Below are 25,053 nucleotides of genomic sequence, written 5' to 3' on the forward strand. Positions count from 1 at the left end.
GACTTTCATAGCTTATGTGTTGCGTTGGAATATTATTTGTCAGTTGCACATTATTTATCGATCAGTTGCATTGCAGTCGCACATTTCGTCAGACGAAGTGTATGAAAAAAACTAGCAACTCATTTCACTGAGTCACTAGAATTGTATTAAAGATTTGCTCTTGTTGAACGTGCTTAGCATGGTCTACTGTGAGTGGCACGGAGCATGATCTTCACAACAAAATGACATCTATAACTAGGCATTTCGGAGACCTCAAGCACTTCGTTATAAAGGCGTTTGACTGTACATCGGAGCAGTCATGTAAAATAAACATGTCGCCAAGGTATATGTTATTCTAGAAATATGTTGGAGATACACTATCATGTGGTTGTCACTTATCACAGTGGGGATAACTATATGGTGTGCTGCTGCTTAAATAGCGCCACTTTTGTGTGGTGTGCTTGCTTCAGGATATGTGAACCCATTTGTGAGAAGAGAGGATTTACCCTTATGTTTCATTTTGCAATCTCTCTTATTTCTAGGTCTAGTTTCATGCCTGACTGTGCTGTGTTCATTGCGTGACATGTGAAATGCTGGCAATATTTGATCAGCCATACTGCCACGGAAATGTTGACAAGGTCATCGTTCTCAACTAAGGCTACTAAGGTTCCGCTGAAATGAAGACTTAGTAGCCTAACAACTGCTTTTGGCAAGGATAAAACTTCACTCATACCATGTTCTAATAAACTGTTCATTTATATCTTTGTGTTCACTCAGAACCTAAGCAGGTCATACAGGGGTGTAGCCAGGGGAGGTCACATGTACCAGGCACGTGCCCAGGGAAGCCGTGCCTTGTGGGCCTCGACGCTGGTTGAGCAGGAATATGAACACTGAAGTGCTTGGTATATTGCCCAGACTAATAAAGGGAAGCTTTATTGTTACCAATCACAAACATATTCTCAGGATTCAGGATAGTGGGAACTTGGACTTGTTGGTTCGTGACCTTTCGGTTGTACAATGCAGAGGTAATGATGACAAAAAGAAGAACAAGACAGCACACAAAGCGTTTTGTGTGTCGTCTTGCCCTTTTTTGTCCTTTTTTTTGAGTGCCAAAAGATGTGCACTCGCCAAGAATAAAATTTAAAAAAAAATTTTTATTTTATTCTTGGCGAGTGCACGTTTGTTGGCACCAACGAAAAGATAAGGATTCAGAGTTGTCAAATGATCAACACAAAACATGTATACAGGATTTCAGACTAACGCATGAAATCTTTAAAGAAATGTATCCTTACATGGAGAACACTTCTTTTTTCTGAAAATGATAAAAATTCATTGACGGGTATTCTCTTCATTATATTTAGTGATCGGTTTCTCTTTTTTTTTTGGCATCTATTGGCACGCATTTATCAATTTGGCACGCATTTATCGGCATTTATTTTAATCGGTAAATCTTATCGGCAATTCTTTTGTACAGTATCACCTCTTCAGTACATTGCTGTCCAGCTCTGACCTGCGTGACCAGCAGCCGCTGGTGGGCCGGGTGCGAGAGGCAGCCCGGGCTGCTGGCATCCTGGACTGCCGCGCTTCGGCTAGAGGACGTTAGAGGACAGATTAATGAATTCTAAATAAACCTTTATTATATCTCTTGGTAGACACAAGCTGAAACGAGTGCCATTTCACAGGTAGCACACACAGTCTTACAAACGTCGATTTCAGGGATACGTGGATAAAACAGATTTCGGACCTTTTTCGACGTCCTAAAGACGAGTCGGGTCAGTCACATTATATGTTATCCTTGAAATCGCATAGAAAACGTTTTCAAAAGTAGTATTTGTATCCTCTTCTCAGAAACGCTATTAAGACCGTGTTGCTTGGCGGGAAAACATTGTTTCTTATCGCGGCGGAGTCGCTTGCTCTGCAGTCGTTAGGTGATCGACAAGGCAGTTGCAGCGCGGAAGGCGGCGAGCTGCCGGAGTGCCGCCCGTCATATTGCGGATTGCGTCGAGCGAACGCTCGCGAGAGGTCCGTACTTGCCTCCGCGTTGGGTTGCGCGAGCCGTATTTGCACAAAACCTCATTGCAAGACCTAAATTCCAATGTGCAGACAATCCGGAAAGATCTTTCGACGAGCAGTTACCCCCTTGCGTTCATGAATGCTGTGGAACGTCGTTTGTCCAACCCTTTCCAGCCTGCCTGTGCCCGACCGAAGAAACGCGCTCCCATTCCTTACGTGCCCGGGATAAGCGAGATATTATCACGCGTGCTGCATAATTATGACGTTGAGGTGGCTCGCGTTCCTGTGCGCAAATTAAGGCACGCACTCGTAAGTGGGAAGGCCAAACTGTCGAAGGACGCCTTTCCTGGCCTTGTGTACAAGATGCCCTGTGCCGATTGCGATTGCGTCTACATCGGGGAGACTGCCAACTGCGCCAACATAAATAAAAATGTGAGCAAGAAAAGAGTGGCTTCGAATGCTTTGGCAGAGTTCGCAGCAACGACTAAACACAATGGTGACTAGATCAGTCTAGTCTAATCGGCCACGAAAGAAACGAAATCACGCCTGTTTCTTGAGTCCCTCGAGATACAATCAACAGGACACATGCTCAATCGAAACTATATACCCTATTCTAGCACACTAATCGAAACGAAGGAACCCTCCCGGCGTCTTACGCGCGGTGTTTGCGCCACATGCTGAAGCCTATTTAAACAGACACTTCAAGCTTTTTCGCCCCACTGTGAACAAGGCTCCCGGGAAGCCCGAGACGCCCCGTTTTTAAAAAAAAGTTTCTACTTAATCGGTGTACGTCTTTCTTTGTCAGGGTTCATGTTGATGCGTGCAGATTTACTCTCGAACTCGATGATGATCTATGTGGTATAGAATCGCGACGGGGCCTGAAAACATTGGGCGTACTATAGTACAAGACTTAGGCGCGTATTTAAGGAAGATACTTTTTTTTTCTGCGTCCGGTGTTTTATTTCGTGCCGCATTGAAGTCATGCTCCGTGAACTTTATACAGATATGAGATCAGCGATCTCTCTCTGATGAAGTGTATTCGCGAATATTTTGCTTATGTATTCGCTCTATGTGAAAGAGGGTAGCCTCTGCTACCCATTTGCACGTGGTAACGTTTACTGGCAGCCATGTAATAAAGAAAAATGACACCAGGAGAGCAGAACTTCAGAAACAAGTGTAAATGGGTATTTACATCCTTGCAAACTAAGAGCTAGTTTCATTCAAGAACACTGACAAAAGAATAGTCTAAATACACTCGCACTAATTTATTTTGATAAATGGAACGTTCGGAGCTTGATCAGCTTTCTTTTCCTCCTCCAGTCATAAAGTTTCAAAACAAAGCGCTTCTTACGTTTCATAACGTGCATAGCATTCGACACAATTAAGCGCAAAAGACAGGAAAATGCAATGATACGAGTGCCGATAACAATATTAATAATAACATTGGCTCTTCTCAGGAGGCTGCTGCTGCAAAGATACCGCAACTGTTTCGGTCAGGTATAGCGCAGCTTAAACAAAGAGGAAAAGGAGGTTGTTGGTTTAGGTGGAAGGTACCCACTTTATTATTCGTTTTTCTCGCTTTTTGTTGCGTGTACTTTTCATGACCTCTACTGTGTCCAATTCCCCTCTTATGAACCTCATGTTGAGGCAGCCACAACAGTCTAGCCTTGCCACAAGTGTAGGCAATTTTCTCTCCCGAGCGCCTCCTTTTAGGAAAGATTAAGAAACGGAAAAGCTATAGGTTTGGTCGTTAGGTAGGTCATCGTTCAGTAGCGCAACGCGAGAGGGAGAACAAGACGAAGCAGGCTGCGAGGCGGAACAGGACACAAGCTTACAGCTATTGAGCCGCCCGACCCGCCGTGGTTGCTTAGTGTTGGGCTGCTAAGCAGGAGGTCGCGCGGTCGAATCCTGGCCACGGCGGTCTCATTCCGATGGGGGCGAAATGCGGAAGCACCCGTGTACGTAGATTTACGTGCACGTTAAAGAACCGCAGGTGGTGCAAATTTCCGGAGTCCCACACTACGGCGTAGCTCATAATCAGATCGTGGTTTTGGCACGTAATACCCCATAATACTAGCTATTGAGCCACCCTACGCACGACGCCTTAACTACACCTTGAAGAGACACCAAATAGAAAAAAGTTAATTAGTTTACACGGATAAAGTGATTTCTAAAAACTAAATCTTCGTTAATTTTACGGTAATTGGTTCATTATTAAAGGAGAAAATGAAGATCGAATTCTCTTTTATTTTAATTTCGCGCCGGTAACAGGACGCCGGTAGGTCATTGTGACGTGACGGAATTCGAGGGACTTTTTCGCATATAGGACATTACAGGTCAGTAAGTGTTCCTGAAACACGCCCAGTCCAATATTTAATAATTTTCTACAATTACTAGAGGGAACTCTGACGCCACCGTGGTAATGATGGGTAGCTCATGGATTTGTTGGACCCTCGTGCTTGGGGCTTCAAACGTTCTTGTGGCTTCGCTTATTACGCTTTATGGGGGTCTAAATTGAATAACCCGTCAGCACAGAGATAAGCTCAGAAACACTTAATAACTCTTTTAAATGATAGTGATAGTGTACTACGCGTTGATTGAAACTCTGCGTGCTTTTCTTATTTAATTATCACGCGTGGGTATTGTTTTCATGTTAAGAACCGGTTTGACTTGTCCTGGCGATGCTTCTGCCGACTTTATCTGACTCTGTTTTGTCTAATCGACTTCGACTTACCAATTATTATGTTTTTATTCTTCAGCTTCTGTTGTTTGTTCCCTATTGTTTTGTGTCTAATCAGAGTATCTACAGAAAGTTTCAATTTGATGCTGCGTTTTCCGTGTCTCGTATTTTCCATGCTTGTTAATTAAATTAAATTCTGGAGGTTTTACGGGCCGAAATCATGATGCCAAAATGTGAGTCGCGCCTTTGTGCGGGACTCGGGATTGATCTCGGCCACCTGTAGTTCTTTAACGTGCAACGGATGCACGATGCATGGTCGTTTCTTTTTTTTTTTTTTTTTTTTTTGCTTGCATTTCTCTATCCCCCTCCCCCCCCCCCCCTCTAAATGCGGCCGCCGCGGCCGATATTTGATGCCGCGCTTTCGGGCTTATCAGCGCATCGACAAAGCGATTACGCCACCATGACGGGTATAAACAGCAAAAAAAAAAGGAAATTGTCAAAAGCTTTTATCAAAGCATTTCATTGCTGGAATGCTCAAAAATATCGCGTCATGCTGTTGTCGTTCAATCATTTACCGATCTGCTTATTGCGGGGAAGCAAGCGACCATATAGTTGCTAACGCATCCCATGACGTAAATCTCATTAAAGGCAAACAAACAAATAAATGAGTAAATTGTCAATATTATTGGCTGTTTTCGGTGGCGGCCGTAGCGTATAACCACACGGCGCATCTGCTCCAAAGCCAGGCTCCGTTGTATCAAAAGCCCCTGAAAAATAAACCGCGGTAAGTTTGCTGCGCGCTCTTGTGACTTTGCGTGTTGAGAAGCTGGGCTGACTTAGCCGACATATATGGCCAGCGTCGCTGTGTGCGAATCCACGGCCCTGAATACAGAGAGTCGGGTGATCACTGTGTCCTGGAAATCTGGCCTCGTAGTACACGAATCTGCGGACCGATGTTCTTGACGCGCTGACGACGAGTTGAGGCCGACTCCTTTCCAGTACCAACTTAGGGTTCACGAGCAAACGAGACACACCGCAGGTTCCAGCTGAAAGTAACACCCTTTTCTGCGTTCGAAGCCCGCTCTCCAAGCGTGCGAAGAGCATAAACCGCGCAGCGAGTCTCGCGGTTTCAAGCACCGCGAACTTGACAGGAACCTTGATTGCACCTTCTTGATTTCAGTTTCTTATAGACGTATATATAGACGAATGAGAAAGTTTAGAAACCATGGCATCAGAAAAAAAAAGTTTTTCTAGCACAGCTGACATGAAATCGCCCGACATGAAATCGTATTAACGCATGACGCTAGTCAAACAGGCGCACGTAGGCAGTACCACTTGATTTCAGCCTTTATGCATAGGTTGCGATGAAAAAGCAAACATTTAGCGGCACTTCTGGTCCTTAAATTTTTGCATTCGACTGTACATCGCATTAAGTTAATATCGACTAAGGAGCCATTGACCGAAGGCTATGGAGAGGTAGCAGAAACGGCGAAGCATTTTCGCTTTGGGTGCTGAATCACAAATGAGCTTAAGGAGCTGAAAAAGAAAATGACAGTTCGAGGAGGAGGAAGGACTGAGCCAGTTGCTGATACGAAGATGGTGGCTAATTGGAGGCTAAGGGCTTCGCGCATTTCAATCCGCAACGTTGCCTGAAGAGGCAAACACAGAGACCGACATCGGAAAGAAAAGAACAGAAAAAGAAAGGGATAGAAGAGACCGTCTGAGCAACAACAACAAATTTGATGCACTGCGTTTCGGAAAGTAAGTAAGCGAGCGTGACGTTCCCGCGTTCTATCGCTTATGGGCGCTCTGCCTATAACGTCTGTAGTCGCGCGAGACTAAGGAATTTAACGCGCACGGCACACACACGCTCAACGTTGCTCCTGCTACGGCGGCGGCTCTCTGATTGTTCCTGCTGGAAAACGATGCACCATGTCGCCTTGCTGGACTCCTGCAAAAAAAAAAAAAAAAAAAAAAAAAAAACACACACACAAGCAGTAGCTGCACGTCTACTTCATCGCTTGCTGCGAAGCAAATTAGTTGAGAAGAGAGGCAAAAAAACAAGCGGGTACAATCCTCACGCCGATGACCGCTCCGTAACACGCGCGTAGCATCATACCTATACGGAGGCTGCTGCATGCTCGGGTTTCACTTTATTTGTCCCCTCCCCTTTTGCGTATTGAGGAGGTAGAGGCAGCGAGTGACCCAAGGTGCCTTCTTCGGGCTCCCGCATTTAATACACTCTTGCTCTTGCCTTCTATAAAATCATCGGTATGTTACACGCACTGTACATTCGCGGTGGGGGCACGTCAGGCTGATCGTTATAGAGCAGCTTGACAGCCCAGAAAGAGCCCCCGCGGCCAAAAAACCAGATGAAAGAAGGGTGGCAAAGAGCTTTCTCCACTCGACGAAGTCGCCGCGCCGGGGTGTTCAAGTCGTGGCGCTCGTGCGCGAAACTTATCATCGCCATTTCCTCCCGGTATCCGCCCCACTTCGCTAGGGCAGTTTGTCTTTTGGTCTACTCGCATATAATGGCCATCGACACAGCACAAGGCTTCAGCCGGCACCAGTATATGTATATACACCAGAGCTATATACCGCCGCATTTTATATAGCGTGTATGCCTTCTTGTATGCCTGGACTTTCACTTTTCTCTCTCTCTCTCTTCACGATGTTCTCTCGCCTGCAGTCTACATACATCACGCGTATTAAGTGCGTAAAGGTAAAGGCAACATACTCTGGGATTCGCAATTATAGCATAAGCCGATGATGACACGGGCTAATAACGAGATGAGGAACTGCGGCGTCCACAGGCCCCCACGGCAGTGGCGTAGCCAGAAATTTCGTTCGGGGGGGGGGGGGGGGGGGGGGCTCACGTTGCAGGTGGACGTCCTCCTTAAGAGGAAACATTAGGTCGGATGCTCCTATCTAAATACATGTAGGAGGAGAATTCGTTTTTCTCGGCAACCACTGCACCAAATTTTACGAGGTTTGTTGCATTAAAAAAAAAACTTTAATTCTAGTGACTGTTTGTTTCGAATTTTCGATTGAGGTCGTCAATATTTTATTGAAAAGTGGCAAAAATCGAAAATTTTCAGAAAACGAAACAATTAAGTATACAACTCTGTAAATCAGCAATGATAATTGATATCACAATTCTGTGAATTGCACATAATAGTACATCTACAGCGGAAAAAATTGATATGTTACACATGAGTCTCAAAAAATTAAGTATTATGGAAATACGGCTTTTGCAGAACCCTTGTACATAACATAACCAATTCACGAAAGATACACATTGACATATCGAATTTGTCCGCTTTGAATGGTGTAATGGATGCCGTTTACAGAAACGCGATATCTGTTCTTGATGCATAGCTATTATTATTTAAACTTCGTGCTTCTATTTTTTTCGCACTTTCGAATTTTTCTAAATATTTTAAACATGGTTCAGGCCCTAAATCGAAATTCCGCTTCCAACAGACACTAGAATTTAACATACTCTCTCAAATGCAACAAATTTCATTAAAAGCGATTTAGGAGTTATCTCAGACAACCGTTTCTGCCGTTTTACAAGTATCTGAATAGGCCACGTCGGAGTTGGGCCCGAGCTAAAGTTTTCTCCTAAACGATTGCCTAGGGATCAAATACACGAACAATAACTGCATTGCCATTGCCAAAGATGCTGCAAACGAATTGTTGAACGCTACGCACTGTCAATACAAGTAAAATATGTATTTTTTCATAAAAGAATATACTCGTAGTGCCAAAAATTGTGCCCAACATAACTGATGTCAATGCTTTCATGTATTTTGTCTATTTAATAAGTAAAGATAATATCACACGAACTTCAGAACTACATCAGTTGGAAGCCAGCAAAGCAGTGCATGCTGCTGATATGAAAAATGTAAAGGCCATAAAATGAACAAGTTGAGGACAAATATGTTAATGACACTTTGTCATTCAAGATCCTTGTTTACATTCTTGTACATATGCAACAGCCAGTGAAAAATCTCAATGACGCTGCCATTTGTTCCAATGTATTACGCAGCAGCAGCTGTCACCGGTCGTGTATCCTGAGTAATTGCACCGAAATAATAGTCGCAACTGAGACCACGTATAAAAAGCATGAGTTCTGCAGAATATACGAGGGCGAGTCAATTGAAAGTGAGCTAATGCGAATATATAACAAACGGGGTACTTTAATTAAAAGTAGCCCCCATGAGCATTTAGACATTTGTCCCGATGACTAAAGAGTCGGGCAATTCCCGTCTCATAAAGCTCCTTGGGTCGCTCCTTCAAAACGTCTGCAACTGACTTTCACGACATCGTCCGAGACGAATCTAGTTCCCTTGAGCTGTTTTTTCGGTTGCCCCAAAATGTGGAAGTCGCAAGGCGACAGGTCTGAGCTGTATAGCGGATGTTGCAGCGTTTCCCGCTTGAACTTTGCCAGTTTTGTATTAACCACATCAGCGACGTGGGAATGGGCATTGTCGTGGAACAAGATGACCCCATTCGTCAATTTTCCACGTAGTTTGCTCTTGATTGCGACACGCAGCCGATCCGGCGTTTCACAATACCGGAAACAATTGATAGTCTCTCAAGATTTAGAAAATTCTATCAGTAATGGCCCCCGACGATCGAAAAATAAAAGTCAACAACACCTTACTGGCGGAAATGACGGCCTTTGCTTTCTTTGGGGAAGGTGAATTTGAATGTTTCCATTGTAAGCTTTGCTGTCGTGTTTCAGGCTCTTAGTAGTGGCATGATGGTTCGTCTCCAATCACAATTGCAGACCAGAAATCGTCACCCTTATTGTGATACCGGATCAGATGAGTAAACGAAGCGCTGATCTCCGTATTCTGGCGGTGGTTCAAAATCTTGTTCATCCATTGCGCACACAAGAACCGATAACCGAGATGTTCATGAATTATGGCGTGAACCAAACCGTGACTGATGTTCACACGCTCTGCCAGTTCATCGATGCTTATCCTCCGTTCTTGTCTCATCAGCTCATCAACTTTTGAAATTTTGTTAGGGGTGATTGCACGATGGCTTTGGCCCGGTCTGGGATCGTCTTTGCAAATTTCACGTCCTTCTTTGACCCGTTTGTTCCAACGCTTCACAGTGGCCAATGAAATGCAATGTTCCATGTACACGGCAGCCATACGGTGACTAATTTCTTTTTGGGAAACACCTTCAGCTGTCAAAACCTGACGGCACCACGCTGCTCAACTTCTGGAGAGTCCATTACGGCACGCAACCATGTTCAACCCAGTGTATGAGAGCATTAAAGAACATTTATCCTCACACCTGCGTGTCACTTTTGTAAATGAGAGATGCCTGTGTGCTACGCGCAGGCCTTGCAGATAATGAACAGAACCATAATTGCGCAGGGTGGGTAGGCTCACTTTCATTTGACTCGCCCTGGTACATTAGAAATGCGAAGAAGCAATGGAATATACAAATGCGAAGATACAGCTTGATAAAGGGCAAAAAGTGCCACTGGAAACGAAGTTCACTGCACGTATACACAAAACCTCGCAATAAGATATTTAAACATACGTATAAGTAAGTCTCCAATAAATCTACGTATCTAAGAAAAAGTCACGGTATATAATGCGTCAAATAAGGCAAATAAACATGTTGCGCAATCACAGATTCACACAATCCTAGATCCTGCCCCCATTCCATTCACTCCCCCCGATGTATCGCGCGCGACGGAAGGCGGCGCGCTTGCTCCTCACTTTTCTCCCTTGCGCCCACAAGACTGAGCCACCATCGTCGGCTCACCCATTTCCCCCCACCCCCCACAGGCTTTAACTCGCACATACAGCTTGCGGCGCGGGGTTAGATGTCATAGCACTTGGACTTTATGCGGAACATGATGGCGACAGCGACGGCAGGAATGCGCCTAGAGTGTCCATATAATTGCTATCGCAATAATATAATAAGAGTATCCGGCAGCTTAAGCGTTACATGGCCCATTAATTTCCGCAAAAGAAATAACAAAATAGCACTTTCACCATACGACAATTCGCTGCACCGCAACAACGCTTCTTTTTTCGTTTTGTGGTGCGGGGGCACCGTAAAAAAAAAAAAAAAAACGCAAGGTATGTTGGTCACAATAGAATGCCTACTTTGGGCAACTGATATGGCTATTAAAGGAATATCGAAGAAAACACGAGACGCTTGGTCCACCAAGAACCAGGCGCATACTGCTCGGCATCCTACACCGGCGAGACAAGACTTTCTGGAGAGGTTGCGCTCAAGCGAACGCGGTACAATCCGTCGAGTCCCCACAGTGATGGCGGCTAGCGACCATTGTTTCTTTTTCTCGTCTGCTAGCTATAAAGCGTCCAAAGCTCTGCCAGGCGAAAATACACTCGGCCAGAGAAAACCGAACGCACACCGAAGTGCGCCGCGCGGTGGTCGGGGCAACACGAGAAAAACGCATGCGCTCTGGCAGCGCGCGGGTAGGGGAGCGAGAACAAAAAAAAAAAAAAAAAAAAAAAAAAAAGATGAAGAGGCTCAATGTGTCCTCGCGATTAAAAGTCAAAGTAGAATAAACTAAACAAGAACGTAGTTGCCTTGGCTGGCTTTAGTGTCTTCACTGGATGCTTTGGCGCAGGTGAAAAAAAAATGATATTTTTTTATGTGACATGACGGCACGAATGAACCACCACAACGCTTCGTATCATCGGGCCTCGCTACGGGCTTTGTCAACTTGTCTGATAGCGTGTTTATTTGGTTTGTCTCGTTGTATGGCCCGATGTGCGACTTTGGAAAAGTCAATGCACCTTTGGCGTCAAATATTTATGGGAGCATTAAACTTACAAAGTTCCGCAATTGAAAATCTAAAGCACACGTTTGGAAATGTCAATGTACCTTACACATCAGATGTATATGAGAACTTTGTACCCATAAAGTTTCAGAATTGATATCCAAGCGCTCCGTAAATTCCATGATAGAGTGTAGATTCCGCGGCCTCCGCGAAATGCCGCGGCGAGCCCGTTCGCCATGAAAACACCCTTGAAACTTTGTGCTCGGATGGGGCTGCTTGCGTTATGTGACTCCCAGTGCATGGGCGTTGCCGCCAAATTCAGCCTGAGTTCGCAATTTTCGTGGTGAAATGGCTCTTCGAGCGTGAAAAAGACGCTCTAGACAAAATCCAGAATGATTTCCGGCGCCGGGGGTTGCTTTTGTCGGCGGTGCATGGACAGCACGAAAAAATTTCGGGGGGGGGGCTGAAGCCCCATAAGCCCTTCCCCCCCCCCGCCCCCCTGGCTACGCCCCTGCCCCACGGTGACAGGCCTTGCCGGCGCTCGAAGTGTCGGTTGCTGCGCCACGACGTGCGACGGGACTGGCGCGACACAACCACAGTCAGTGGCGTAGCTAGGTCGTCTGGCACCCGGGGCCCATAGGTCTTCTGTCACCCCACCTGATGTAGTCGAGGAAGGCGAGGATATCGACAATTTCCGGGTGTCAGCAGCAGTACAGCCGCCTTGGATACCGCGCACGTTCCCCGGGTCCCCCTCTCCTTCGCTTTCTTTCCCAGAGATCGCGAATGCAGCAAATATACAAGCTGTTTTTCCTGCGCCAAGTAACACAGGGTGCTGCACTGATAACGTGTGATAAGCGCATGTGCACATCTTCTGTGAGACTGTAAGGCTTGGCAGCCAATACAAATGCGGCATCGTGGAAAATATGGATCACGTCACAAGTAACAAAAATATCTTTATAATAAAGTTTTAATTGCCAATTTTAGCGGCAATATTGCATTTGCAAAATTGAAGCCCGACATTCATATCTCGCCCAACAACAACTTCACAAAAATCGTCGTAGGTACTCTGGCACGCAGTATTTTGTCTGTGGGCAGCCCTGAACGAAAACGAAAATTAAATTGTTTGTCAGTGACGCTGATCTCCCCACCCTATTAGAAAACGCTACCTGCCTCCCCGCTGCGCGGGTGCCAATGCTATGACAATTACGAGTTCTCTCCATTCTGATCAATAAAGCCTTGTTTTCATTTGCTGCTATATGGACGAACGTGGTTATCCGAGCTGCGGTACCACCGCAAGATTGGGAACAGAATAGAGCACGCTTCGCGTCGAGTCTTGGCGTCACCATAAAAAAAGAAAGAAAAGGCCGCGATGAAGCCCGTGCCAGCGAAAGCTTGCACTACTGTTGATCTACACTCGCAATGGAGAGGATTAACGGACCGACGTCACTGGTCCACTATTTCATATTTCTTTCGCTGCTGCCATATACTGGGCGCCGCCCGCAGTGCCAAAGTACTGTAGGTTGTAGCATCCAAAACGATTTTGTTTAAGAAGCTTTTGTTGAGTTAATAATATGACTTTGAGTCCTCAATTCTCGAATTGAAGTGCTTCCTGTATAAGTACTAATTACGGGATTATTAAGGATATAGTTATTACTTATCTGCCATATTTTACGCGCTACCGAGTTCCTAGTAATCACAAAAAGACATAACTTCATAGAATCTCGATCGGGAAATATCCTTACAAAACTCACTTTTTTTATATAAAATTCTGTGCAGCTTATACAGACACTGTACTTTTAACATGAAGTCACACAATAACAACAGTTTTCTAAACTTTCGAGGGTAAGAAGGAAAGCGTGAAACATAACGGCAGGTTTCGCAGCGGCTTCTCGGAGTGAGCGGGAGAGGGAAAGTAAAAGCGAGCCGGACATCGCGGCGGGCCCGCGACTACAGCCTGTCGAGTCATACGCCGCCAAACTCTTCGGCCGAACGGAGTCTGAAGACGATCCAGAGAATCCCATTCGCGACTTTTGACGGCCCCACTTATGCAACGTCGCTCTCATCGAACGCTTCACCGCTGGTTGAACGCCCTCTTGCTGCTGTCTTTGTTCGTCTTCGCTGCGCGTTCTGAACGGAAGTGGGATCCAAGAGGCCCAGCGCCTTACAACGCCTCACTGTATGTTTAGCGACTCCTGCTCCCAGCATGAACTCACAGCACGAGCGCGCCCCATATGAAACGTTCCGCTGAGGCGAGTGGTTTAGCGACCATTTCGCGAATGAAATTTTTAGCCCGCACATTCGTGCAATTATTTCGCGGGGTGTTGATAGAACTGCAGCCGACAATTCTGCGGCGCAACGCATCGGGTGCATGAGCTCGGGCTACTGGATACCGGAGCATTCTTTGCAATTTGCGCCCAGTCAAGCCGGCGGAAAGAGGGGTGCGATCCTTTCGTCTGCGGTCCAGATTGTCGCTACACTTATCCGAGGGGACACGCGATTAAGCAGATATTACGCGGTTCCCACGGCGTGTTTTCTTGGGAAAGCGAGAATTCAAACTAACGGTCCTCGCACACCTCTGAGATGTGGATGCCCTTGTAAACATGTTTCATGGCGTCTCAGTGTTGTATAAAAAAAGAAATAAAATAAAAAACGATTGTACATTTCTTTCTTGGCAATTCTGCCATATTCAATGCTAATTGAACGTGCCTATGATTATTTTGTTGGTATGTAAAGTGTCTCATGACATTTCGGAGAGAGAGAGAGAGAGAATAAACATTTTTATAGGTTGAATGCAGCTTTGGAGAGGCGTCCTCATTCCAGAATGCCTTGAGCTCGGGCCGCGTCCTGGGCCCTCCCAATCAGCCTTTGCTGATCCTCGAGGTCGGAGCTGGCCATGGCTCTCTCTCCCTGCATTTCGGAGCTTTATGAAGAAGAACAAAAAACATACCCGTGTTGACAATTATTATTACTTTTTTTTTTTGCTGTGAATCGTGCAGTATTCACTGAAATTGTCATGGCAATAAACGTTTCGTTGATTAGACACGCAGCTACTTCATTACCTACATTATTTGCGTACAGTTCTGAACCCAAAATGAAAGGTTGTTTTACCCTGGCACCCATGCTAAGCAGCTGCCTTCCTTGGCCACAGACATCGAACCGACGACAACTCGTGCTTAGCACGAGAAGGCCACAGCTCAATGAGGCCACTGTTGAGAGGTCGTCGCGCAAAGTAAAAACAAAACAATACTTAAATAAAGCTATGAAAAAAAATTAGGAAGTAAAGAAAATTAACTCTACATACCATCGACCATACCAACGCGAAGGAAGCAGGTGGAAGGATCAGATGCACTAATCTTTGGTAAATGAAGTTTTCAACAAGAAATCGAAATATATTTAAAAGTGTTATTTGTGATTAAGTGCTTTGTAGAATAATTTTATCATGATATTCCTTGCGGTTATGAAATCTTCATGCGTGTGATTTTTCTCGTCCCAAATCTTTCGCTATGTCTTTTCGCTGAGTCATTCAGAGTAGAGGAAGAGCGACTTTCTATTAACTGAGCTCTTCGTTCTCCGCCTCTGTGTTACGTTGCCGACAAAGACTGGATGCCAGCCAGCGTTTTGGGACACCGATATCCGGAAAAAGCCCAAGCGGCGCCAGTCGGGTGGCTGTGGGGTGCCGCTTCTCAGCTCCAGGTCGAGGGTTCAATCGCAGCCGCGGCAGTCGCACTCCGATAACGGCCGAACTGCAAAAACGCTCGTGTACTTAGTTTTAGATGCGCGTGCAAGAACCCCAGCTGGTCAAAATTAGCCCGTTAGTGCCCCTGCTACGGCGTGTCTCATAATAAGATAGTGTTGTTCGGGCAAGCAATTGAAGGCCTAGAATTTCAATTTTTATTTTTCGGGGAGAAACGGTGCGGCAGGAGCAGACGACTGCGTGTACAGACAACTCGAAACATGTCGCGACGCGCGCTCATGAGTTGCAAGTCATGCTCGCTGCCGGAGCCCAACGTGAATGCGAAGGCGGCCACGGAACGTATACGACGGAGCCGCGAAGATTCCGTCCACGGGTTATAATATCGATAAAACGACGGCGACAGCGCTAACGCCATTTCGTGTCCAAGAACACAGTGGAAGCATGTGGAAGCTTCTAGAACATTCCGAGTTCGTCAACTGTAGGCTGCGACATTTTTTTTTTATTCCTTTGTTTTTACCATCCCCACTCGCGCCGATCGCGGTGATAACAGCGGCGCGACGGCTAGCGATCCGGTGACGTAGTTCGACATTAGACCAATGAGAGAAGAAAAGAAATTGCTCGGGCGTATCAACGCATGCGCCGAAGAGCTTGGCATCGTGCTCGTCGTGGGCATATATCGAGCATCCGGGGGCTCGGGCCGCCATTTTGTATTTTCTGTCCACTTCGACGTGCCTCGTCTCGGCAGCCTTCTGCGTCGCACCATGCCTCGAGCTCCTGCTGGTCTTAGTTACGCGCTAACGGTGGCAGCGCTTGTCGAAGTTTCACGCTGCGCACGTTCCCGCCTTCGGCCGACTCTGGAAGCACTGGCTTCATGCTCCGGCGCCTGAAAAACGTGAGGCACGCCTCGAGAGACTTGTAGCCCGACCCGCCTGCCGTCTCGGCAATTCCTGGCCCCACTTTCGAGCTCCCGGAGTGTAAGTGACCGCCAGCCGGCATAACTACGTTACTATACGCCGACGACACTCCGGTCGAGCCGGCGCAGCGTATATAAGTCGCAAGTCGTTCCTGCCGAGTACTCGTTCTTTTGTTTGTGCGCGTTCCCACCCCCCGACGGCGCCTGGACTATTGAACTGTAAATGAACTCTGAGCGTGGCCACTAACCCCAGGACCTGCGCAGCAACCCCTCGTCACGGCGAGCGTCGTCTCTACGAGCTTCGCATCGAGCGTCCTAAACGCTCAAAAGGCCTGTGTGTGCACTTTGTGCATTTTTTTCTAGATGGTCTAGCTGGCGAGGGTGGCGCACGCCTTAGAGAAGTTAACTGTTTGTTCAGTTGCACTAGCTAGCGCTCACTGCACTGTATCGCTGCACTACAAAATTCTGTAAAGTTAGTGTTGTTGCTTAGCTGTAAGCCCGAGGTTTTGTGGGCATGGCTTGCGGCCACACGGGTCTTCTCCGTGCCGGAATCGCAGAGGACGGGCCACGTGTTGCGGGGTGGCGGCGTATAGCTTCAGGTTTAGCTGACACACAGCTTAGCTCACACTAGGCAGGCTACAGCTGATAGCCGTCCTCTTACGACTGCGTCAGGGACATGGACCCATCCGAATGGCCTTGCGACCCGACCCCATTATTTCGTGACGGAGATAGCCCGCGCGCGTCAGTGCTATCGATCGAAATGTGGAATGACGGAAGCAAACGGCCTTCGGAAATTACCTCGCCAGCTATTAGGCACTAACCTGCTCTACGCAGCACCTCGACGCCGGACGTCGCCTGCTGTTTTCGTCGGAGCTGGGCCGGGCAGCAGCTACAGTAAGCGGCCCGTTTCATTGCCTTTGTTGCTGTTCGTTTTTCGATGTGGACTTACTGTCCTCGCTATTTTCCAGAGCATCACTCGTACCGCGCGCGGTCTACCGTGTTCCCTCGTCGGTGTGACCTTGTGGCCCTGCACCGGGTAAATGCCACATAGATGAATAGTACTAATACATCTGTGTTCTCGAGTGCTTAAAAAAAAGCCGTGTTGTCGTTTCAGGATCCCGAGGTCCGCTTTCGAGATTGCGGACCACGAGTCGGAAGGATATCCAGTGTGCTTCTCCACGTTTGCCATCCTCCCAACGTCCCCCACCGGAGATGGCCTTGAGCACCTCTTACCGTGATTGACCGCGTTGGTTCCTTTGCATTTCCACGTCCATGGCATCCTTCTGCTACGGGCGACTTCGTTTGCTACTACTGGTAAATATCGCTTAAACATGATTCGTACTATCGCTGTGTCGTATTATTATTGTTCTTATTATTGTTATTATTATTATTCATTGTTATTATTATTATTCATTGTTATTCATATTGTTCTTAGTGCTTTTCCCCATACTGCCGCTCTTGACTCGAAGCACAGCAGGTGGGATTACTTCAGGCACAAACGCCCTTAGTGTGGCCGCTTTGCCAGTTGCTCGCATGTCGTGATACTGAACGCCATAGCGCATAAAAATAAATTACGCGGCTCCCACGCGCTGTTCGAATCCATGTAAGCGAAGCCTTCTGTACTGTTTGCGTTAATAGACGGCAATTGGTGCCGATTTTTCACGTTGCTATAATTGCTACAAAATTGCTGCATATTGTTCCACAATGTCGTATTTGTTTTTCGCATAAAGTGTTCCGGGGAAGTCAGCTCCTGTGACTTGCAATTGCCCCGATTCGTTGACTCTGTCGGCCGGGAGGGGAGGCAGCAGTTAATTAATTTAAAACACTTCTTACAGCTTGGCGACCTTGCAATATTCATAACTTAACGCGCAGTTGCGCTAGCATTGTTTGAAATCCACCGTGCAATATGTGGTGAATGTGACGTATTGGCGGTTCCGTGAAATACCCGTCCTTTGGAAATACGATGACGTGCCGGCTTTGATTCTTGGCTGTAGTGCAGACGTCCTGTCTTGCGAATCCTTTGTTGTATCGATAGACTTGTCCATTTGTTTTAAACAATTTAGCGCTTGAATCAGCATTGCCACTTGGCTGCCTGAGTACATTTGTCGTATCCAATATGTCTCTGCAAATCTCTTTTCCTGTAAACGGCCTTTGTTATCTTGCGTTGTCTATGAACCAATACTCATGCTGTTACTCTTAGATGCCGCCTGTGGAACGAATTTGATTTGCAAGATTAGTTCTCTTGTTCCTGTGCAGGTGTAACAATGCGTTTCGTGTTGATCGTCCATCTGTACAATCGTGTGAATCACGCTTGCACTTTCCGGCTCCACGGATGTAACTCATTCGGGTCCATGCCACCCTATTTTTCGAGTCCGTCAACGTCTTTGCGCTTATACCACGTGTGTGTAGATCGGCCAGATTGTTTGCACCTTGAATGAACGACTCGCTCGTTTGTTTTCTCTTCTGCGACTCTAACAAATGTACCCCTTTTGCTTGTCCCTCTGATACAATGACGTACTATCATTGAGCCGGTCAAGCAGGCTGCTTCAGTTCTTGCGGTGAAGTGACTTTTGATGTAGACGCGTAGTCTTGATGCTATCACCGCTGTAATTAGCTCAAGCCTTGCTAAACCTTGCTCTTTGATTGGAGCTACGTCCCTTTTCGCTGTCGGTATGCTTGACTTTGTTCCATCGGTTTGCACGACTGCCAAGTGTACTGCCGCTTCGCATGCTGTTGCACTCGCGTCGACATAACAGTCTATGCTTGTTCTATTTTATCCTTGCTTGCGTAGTATTGAACTAGAACTAGCAGCTCCTTTGTTTTCGACATCAGGTCCCTCCACTTGTCGCATTCTTCCTTAAGGAGGGGCTCATCTCATGTGATCGTCCTCTCTTTAATTTTTTGAAAGCCTCTCTGCGCGTATCGTAAAAGGCGATGGCAAACCAAGCGCATCAAATCTTTCCTGCTGCTTGTGCAGCAATGTCCTTTTGGTTAAGTACGTTGTTGCTGGTAAGGATGCACACTTGTCCACAGGAAAGGATAGCACGTCTTTTGAATACTTCCATAAAATGGCAAGTAGCATTGTGTATCCTTCCAATCGAATCCCTACGTGATCGTCGCCGCTTCCGTTTTCATCTATTTTACTTGGGATCTATTCCTTAGGTGTCCATTTTCTGAAGTTCATCGCCGCCTCTTTGATCAGTTGTTTTGCCGTTTTGTACCACTTGACAGCACCTTAAAACGTTTCGGACCCTAGGATTACATCACCCACGTAAATCTTTCTGTGCTGGTTCTTGCATCTCCAGATTGCTCGGCCACTTGTTTCAAATGGTGCTTGATTGTAGCTGCCAGAAAAAAACGGGCTCAGGGTTAAACCGGAAGTTACTCGTCATGCGACAGGTTCGTACTTCATTCCGCAGCTTTTCCTCGTATCTTCATGCTCCCACCAGAGAAATCTCATGGCATCTGTCCTCTTAGTGCATCGAAATTTGTAGGAATGACTTTTCAACGTCCCAACTAGGGCCACCTTTTCCTTAGAGAGCTGATGACCTGCCTCCAGATGGTCGTTTCCTGACATGCCTTTCTGCTTGTGCGCAGAGGCGTCGAATACTACACGCAGCTTTGTCGTAGCTCGATATTTTCGGAAGCTGCGGGATGTGGCATGTAATACCACAGCGTAGTCAGTTCTGAGGATTCCTGAACATCTGCGACTGGCTCCCAAGGTCATATATTGTGAGATCGCGTGATCATAGCGACTTGCATTGTTTTCCTGTTACTTTGCGCGCTAGCTTCCATGGCTGAGCTGTTTTTTCATTGCTTCTTTTGACTTGAACTGCACCGATAACTCCGGTGGAATTGCTCTCTTCAACGCTGTCAACATCGAGGCGTAACTGGCACTCGAATCACTGAAGGCGCAGACCGACAGACTGTTCAACTGATTTACGTGCACTATCTTGCGTAGTTAATCAGTTTCTTGCACCAACCTCACTTCCTTTACACCCAAGAGCACACTCATATGCAGCTACACTGATCGGTCAACATTTCCGAACGTTGTTCGTAGTATTTTTATCGCTTCATCACAACTTTCATATGCAGATAAAGCAATAAAGCCCTTCTATTGCATACGCTGACTTTCCGGTTAGAGGTGCTAATAAACTTTTGTCCCTTGCTCATGTTGGGTCTGAGGTGAACTGCTCACTCGTACTGAGCCCAGAAGCGATTCCACTCCAGAGCTCTTCCGCCAAACTTTGTCATTTCCAGATTGGGTAGCTTATGTATTTCCCTTGCGTCGTGTTCTGAACTTAGTAATGCCACCTGCGTTGTTCTATTGTTGAAATCCAACTGTATGGCCTCTCGAATTCTGAACTCTATTGTAGGCAAGGCGGTCGTTATTTTAATGTCGTACTCTATCATTTAAATACTGCTTCGGCAGTATTTTCTGTTACAAATTCCTCCATTTGTTCGTTGGCGCTGTTCAGGCTTTCGCTTATTCTCTTGCGTTGTGTGCAACTTTTGTCTGTTAATTGCGTTTAAGCTTCGTGATCTGGGGGCGAAGTGCTTTGCTTTTCTTCGTTACTCTATACTTCGCTCATTTCTAGTAGAGCAACAATGGCGTCTTGCTTGACAGTGAGCTGTTCCGATGCTTATATATGCTACAAAGTGCCAAGAACAGTGCTCGTGACCGCGCTCGAAAAACTGGACAATCGCCCCTTTACAGAAGAGCTCTAGGACACTGGTCCAGACGAGCTTCGGCACTCAAGGCCTTAAGGGCTTTGCTGAAGTTTTTAAGGACATGCGAATTGTGCGATCGCCTTTGAGTGTTGTATCGCGTTACTGCGTGAATTTTCCGATTTCTCTTATTTTTTCTCCTCTTCTTCTTCTTTCTCCTTTTATTCCCTTTATCCCTTTCCCCAGCACAGGGTAGCCAGCCGGTACTTACACTGGCTAACCTCCCTGTCTTTCCTCCTCTCTCTCTCTCTCTCTCTCTCTCTCTCTCTCTCTCTCTCTCTCTCTCTCTCTCTCTCTCTCTCTCTTCGGTCTCGTTGCCCGATCCGCTGCTCCACCAGTTTCCTTTTCTGCTTCTTTGAAGGTTAACCTTCCTTATCGGCGGGGAGGTAGTATGCTGGTTCACAGCACCATTGTTGAAAACGATAGACCAATGACTGCTTCGAATGTGAGCGGTTTATTAAAGTAGCACGTGCTCGCGACAAGGAGCCGCTCTCTGGCTCAGTCTTCGAGTGCCCAGATGATATTTTACAATAGATTTCCATACTGTGGCACATAGCCTCAGCGGGGAATCGGCCAAGAAGTGGTTGGTGCAATGGCACATGTACAGAACGGGCCATTGCCGAGGAAGCAGCCGGTACAATTAGACACCAACAAATACAAGCCTGCTTAAGATGTCGCATTGTGTAGCGCGGTTAATTACGCGAGAGAACGTGCACTCGCCTGTTTCCGTCAAACACGCCGGTATGAACAGCTTCAAGAAAGCTTCGTTTCACAGAAATTCCAACATGTTCGATCACTGCATTTGTCTCCAATGACACTGTTTTCACGGTCGCACCACACAGGTATGGCCATTGCTGTTGCATAGGTTGTCGAACGCGAGCGACGCTTTCTCGTCTCTTACGGATTCATTAGGCCCGTCCCAAGCTTCTGTTTTCGTGCTTTTCCTGCCGTCTTCCTCGATAAACCATATCCGTATTTTTCAATTTGTAACCTCATTGAAATATCCTTCGAGAATTCGGGAGCTTACGTATAACACGGTTTGATTTGCCTTTCGTGTTACCTTGCATTAACCGTGGATGCGTTAAATAGTGACCGCTTCCTGACCGAGCATGTCCCGATTGTGTAAGCCGAAGAGAGCTCGTGTGTCACTCTTGCCTCTTTACTGCTGAGATGGAAGGTTCGGCGCTGCGATTCGCGCTTGCGTCTGTCGGGAATGGCTCGGCTGCTCTGCGCGCGATTCCACATAACTTGGCTTCCCGCTGTCAATAAACCCCGTAGCAACGAGATCTTCTACTTGCGTACTCGTTTGCCATAGACGCCTTGTGCCATAAACGATAAAATTTGACAACCTACTGACATTTTCTACATGGTCCATCATTTTGTTTGTCATTCCATTCGTACTAATAACCTGGATTTCGCAAGCATTAAATTTTTTTTCGCAAAATCGTTAACGACTCTTATTCAACTAGTCTATTTTCCTTATGTCCTTAATATCTACAGCAGTTTCCTTGAGTTCCTTGGCGATCTGCCTAAGGTCTAGTCCTGGGTTGGTTTCAATGTACCCTCGCATAAGAAGTAAGCTGAAGTACAGAACCGTGTCGATCACAAAGAATGGTCGTGGGAAGCCAGCGCTAAAAAAGGTATTGCTCGCGCTAACACACGTACCACAACGTTTACCCACCTTAGGGGGTTCATTTGAGACCAGAGTGCAGGTAGCGCTGCCATTCCCGGTCACCACGGCGTTGACGGTGCAAAGTTTTCAAATTCGGAGATATGGTTGCGCTATGTCGATATGTGCAGAGCGGTCCACACATGTAGCCGTTCAGAGTCGTACCACTTACTCCGACAAAAGGTGTAGCAGGGAGCAGCATGTGGCGATGTGCTCCTGCGCAGCCAAAGTCGCATCGAACCGCACCGCTTGTTCCACGGGCACCGGCAGATCCGGCGCGAAAATTAGCTGCAGAACGTAGAACTTGGCAATTACGAGGTCAGTGCTGGTAGCAATGCCATGTCCATGCCTTATTGAACAAGTAACTAAACCAGCCATCAAGATGCATACAGTGCAAATAAGTGCACAGGACGATGCTTGTTGAGTCGCTTGATAGTAAAAGAGCACCGTCCTATGCTCTGCTTTGGTGTGTATGCGCCTGTTTAACTGGTTTAATTCCTCGTTCGGTATGCACCAACTCCCCCAGCACTTAGCGTTACTGTATCCATGCCTTATTGTTCCGGAATCTTGACCTGGGCTTTCGATTGCAGCCCACGTGTAAGATGGATATCCAGTGCGCTGCTCCACGTTTGCCATCCTCCCAACGTCCCCCTCAGGAGATGGCCTAGAGCACCGCTCGTACCGTGACCGACCGTTCCGCTTCGCCGGTGCAGTCTCGCTGGCAGACGAGATTGCTCGTCGCCCTGCTTTGCTACGGGCAAGTACCACACACAGACCACCCGTACTACGGCTGTGTCCTCGAGTGGTCGAAAAATGAGTCTTATTGCTTCTGTTCGTTTCAGATTCACCTTCCCTTTCGTTACATAAAGTTGTTTGATCGCTTGGTCAAGTATACGACGAAGGAAATAGAATGAGGAAAACCAGGGAATACAAGTGCTTGTCGGTAGCTGACTAAGTCCCTGTCCTCAATATTTTGCATTCGAGCAAAAGCGCTAACATATCATTGTCACTAAAATAACAAATGTAAATTTTTTATGCACTACATAAAAATTCACTTATCTGGACTACCATTTCATAAGAAAGCACGAAATGCATTTACTATGTAGTAAATACAATTAAGCACATCGCAACACTAAACAAAGCTTAACGTTCTGTCGGCCATTACTTAATTATTGATTCAATTACCTCACAGGCTCCCGAAGGAGTATTGCGTGAGAGGATACAGGGAATTAGCAAAAAGGAGTACGAAGAAAGTATGCATCGTTAGCGAGTAAACATGAAAGAACAAGTCTCTAACAATGTTAAGGCAATACAAAACATTTTTTTAGGCGAAGAAAACCCTACTAACCGTTTGTTGCGTAAAGTTGGATAGACCACGAAAGCCTGGCATCTAAAAAGCAAACAGAAAAAAAAACTTTGTACTACCTAAGCGTAGGGGAAAAATAAGGATTAGTAGCTTGCTGAAATGTCTCTAGGACTTGGCTTGCTGAATTTCAGTTTCAATATTAACATTCCCGACAGCGGGGTTCAATAGGTCAAGGCTGTCTGCCGTAATTTGTCCTTGGTTTTACAATTTTTTTTATAGAGCTCTTAACCTCAGTATTAATATGTCGTCAGTATGCACGTGTGGTTGGATTGTGAATAGCAATTTGTAACCATCTCGGGAATCCCTAGTAGTCCGTTCTTCGGCAAGTTTAAAGCGAATGGAAATGCTTTCTTTCGTCGTTCACCTTTTAATTTTAGTGCTAGAAGTTGTGCCCCACATGACAATACATACATCTGTGATCGTATCGAAGATGGGCTTGACCTGCATATAAGTGGTATTTGGTCTCGTCCTTCCTAAAGCACCTGTTCTACCAGATCGCTTCACGTTTAAATTGCCAACGTGGTCATTCCAATGTAGTGATGAAAAGCATCCAATATTATACTGTTTGTCCGCTCTATATGATCAATGCCGCTAGACCTTAAGGGTTTACTCCCATGCTTCGAAACCTTAAAAAAAATGGTCACGTTGCTTTGCTTTATGTGCTTCAATTCAATTGAAGCTCGTTCAGATCTGGCAACTTTGACAACTCCCTTAACCACCGGTTTGATTTTATCCGTTAAGTCGGCGCTAGACGAAACAATTCATGTCATCCGCGTACAAAACCTTTTTTTCTATTGGTGGAATGGTAGCGATATTATTTACTTATAAAGCAAAAATAGAAGCTGCCCTAAAATACCCTTGTGATACACCTTTAGCCATTGACATTAGCTCGGAGATAGATGCACCCATGAAACCCATTGCTACTATTTTGGAGACAGTTTCTAATTAAGCCCCCGCCCACTAATTCTGTAAGAAAACTCCCTGAAAAGTGCTTAGTATTTGACTTCATCAAAGGCCCATCTTAGGTGCAGAAATATTCATGCTGCATTCAACTACCGTTGTATGTTTTATTATTGCTTCCATTGCAACATTCGTAGCTCAGTTAACTTGTCCCGTTCAAAACTCCACTGATGTCGAAAGATCACTTTCATGCTTTTTCAAGAAACCGAGAAATCTATTTTTGTGCAAAACTCTTTCGGATGTTCTAGTGGAAATGCTCAGTACGGA

The 25,053-nt window shown here is 46.2% G+C and overlaps 1 protein-coding gene and 1 long non-coding RNA gene across 4 annotated transcripts in view; both read left to right on the forward strand.

Annotated features, from left to right (window-relative positions):
* The window catches only part of GPHR (Golgi pH regulator), a 54,692-nt gene extending 53,081 nt beyond the window's left edge, over positions 1 to 1,611 (forward strand). For 2 of the 3 annotated variants that reach the window (XM_055071047.2, XM_050178703.2), the window contains one exon: positions 522 to 739. The gene's annotated coding sequence lies outside the window, so the exon portion shown is untranslated. Of the gene's footprint in view, positions 1 to 521; positions 740 to 1,453 lie in introns of those variants that run through there. The other variant, XM_055071046.2, reaches the window with a different exon arrangement.
* A 13,734-nt stretch (positions 1,612 to 15,345) lies between these two features.
* Positions 15,346 to 23,212, forward strand: LOC126531255 (uncharacterized). The gene is made up of 4 exons (XR_007599603.3): positions 15,346 to 16,957; positions 17,032 to 17,099; positions 17,178 to 17,377; positions 23,051 to 23,212. It is a non-coding gene; the product is annotated as an uncharacterized lncRNA (long non-coding RNA).
* The last annotated feature ends 1,841 nt before the right edge of the window (positions 23,213 to 25,053 follow it).

Source organism: Dermacentor andersoni, chromosome 5, assembly GCF_023375885.2.
Source record: "Dermacentor andersoni chromosome 5, qqDerAnde1_hic_scaffold, whole genome shotgun sequence".
Taxonomy (NCBI): domain Eukaryota; kingdom Metazoa; phylum Arthropoda; class Arachnida; order Ixodida; family Ixodidae; genus Dermacentor; species Dermacentor andersoni.